The 1,932-nt window shown below is 44.8% G+C and overlaps 2 non-coding genes across 2 annotated transcripts; both read right to left on the bottom strand.

Moving 5' to 3' along the window:
- Positions 1-347: 347 nt before the first annotated feature.
- Positions 348-420, bottom strand: TRNAL-CAA (transfer RNA leucine (anticodon CAA)). The gene has a single exon. It is a non-coding gene; the product is annotated as a tRNA-Leu (tRNA).
- A 421-nt stretch (positions 421-841) lies between these two features.
- TRNAR-GCG (transfer RNA arginine (anticodon GCG)) lies at positions 842-915 on the bottom strand. Its single transcript has one exon. It is a non-coding gene; the product is annotated as a tRNA-Arg (tRNA).
- Positions 916-1,932: the final 1,017 nt, after the last annotated feature.

Raw genomic sequence — 1,932 nt, 5'->3', positions numbered from 1 at the left:
GAAGTAGAAACAGAGGCTGGTGTGTGCTGGTGTACCTTGCGAACTCGCAGCGCGAAGACTACCAATAAACACCCCCGTTACGTACTGAGTAAGTAAAGATAATATATATATATATATATATATATATATATATATATATATATATATATATATATATATATATATATATATATATATATATATATATATGAAGGAAAGAAGCCAACAGTCGGCGAGGCCAAGAAAAGCGTTGGGGATGGTACTTTTATGTCTTTTTTTTTAATGTTTGCTAAGATAATCAGAGAAATTAGTAATGTAATCTGTTTAGGGGAAAGATAATTAAACACAAAGTAGAAGAAAAAACAACGTGCCGATGGTGGGAACCGAACCCACGACCTCCGAATATTGCGTCCGGTGCTCTTCCAACTGAGCTACATCGGCCGCTGTCCCCCCTGCTACTTGCTTGGGTATTTATGTTGTCTGTATACGAACCTTGAGAGTGTTCACCAGCGCCACCCTCAGCCATAGCGGCGGACGTAGAACGTCCTTTGTTACCGCCAGCGTCACGTAGAACGTGATCAAGAGCGAGGGCGAAAGCTGTGCTAGAACCTTCTTACGCTACCTATGGCTTCAAGACTGCCAGAACCCCCGTAAGCTACAAGCAGATCAATTAAGGGGAAATTAGGGTGCTCGTTATAATACATGAAGGAAAGAAGCCAACAGTCGGCGAGGCCAAGGAAAGCGTTGGGGATGGTACTTTTATGTCTTTTTTTTTAATGTTTGCTAAGATAATCACAGAAATTAGTAATGTAATCTGTTTAGGGGAAAGATAATTAAACACAAAGTAGAAGAAAAAACAACGTGCCGATGGTGGGAACCGAACCCACGACCTCCGAATATCGCGTTCCGGTGCTCTTCCAACTGAGCTACATCGGCCGCTGTCCCCCCTGCTACTTGCTTGGGTATTTATGTTGTCTGCATACGAACCTTGAGAGTGTTCACCAGCATTTATTCAGATATATATATACTCACAATATATATATATATATATATATATATATATATTGTGAGCCCTCCACGGATCTTCTTGCATTTGTACATATCATGATCTTCTTCTTCCTCTTGTACATACCATCATCATGGTCCCGCGGCGCCGGCTCCGGCACGCGCTTGGGTTCCGTCCATCGGAATAAATGCCAGACACGGCATCTCGACCTGGCCTTCTTCCACAACATATATATATATATATATATATATATATATATATATATATATATATATATATTGTAGTGTGGTAATCTTCATCGTTATAGCCACTAACATGCGTCGCGTGCTGGCGCTCTGAAGAACGAAGAAGTTGGTCGTTGTCTTCGTGATTCGCTACGCCTGACGCCCCGCTGCGAGTTCTTCCCGAGCAGCTGGATCCATCTGCGTCGACTGAATAAATACACCCCTACAATTGGTGGAGGTGCGGGGTTCGTTCCCGTCCACCCTGGAACTAAGAAGCCGCACATTGCCCTCTGCTTCCAGCATGCCGGACGAGCTTCAGAGCTTTATCGGTCTCTGCTCCTACTTTCGACGCTTCATCGTGAACTTCGCCTCTATCATTGCTCCTATGACCCGGCTCCTTGCCGGCAGCTCCGACCTTTCCGCCTGGACTCCAGCCTGCGATAAAGCCTTCGACACTTTACGCCGCCTTTTGGTTTCACCTCCCATTCTATGCCACTTTGATCCGACTGCGCCTACGGAGATCCACACTGATGCCAGCGGTATCGGGCTTGGTGCCATCCTTACACAACGTAAGCCTGGTTATAGCGAGTATGTTGTCGCATACGCCAGCCGAACATTGACGAAAGCAGAGTCCAATTATTCAGTCAGAGAAAGGGAATGTTTTGCCATTATTTGGGCCATCGGAAAATTTCGTCCCTATGTGTATGGCCGACCGTTTTATGT

Source organism: Amblyomma maculatum, chromosome 1, assembly GCF_055883805.1.
Source record: "Amblyomma maculatum isolate TAMU_Amacu chromosome 1, ASM5588380v1, whole genome shotgun sequence".
NCBI classification, from domain to species: Eukaryota; Metazoa; Arthropoda; class Arachnida; order Ixodida; family Ixodidae; genus Amblyomma; species Amblyomma maculatum.
Note: the sequence above shows the minus strand (reverse complement) of the source record. Positions and strands in the feature narration are given on the sequence as shown.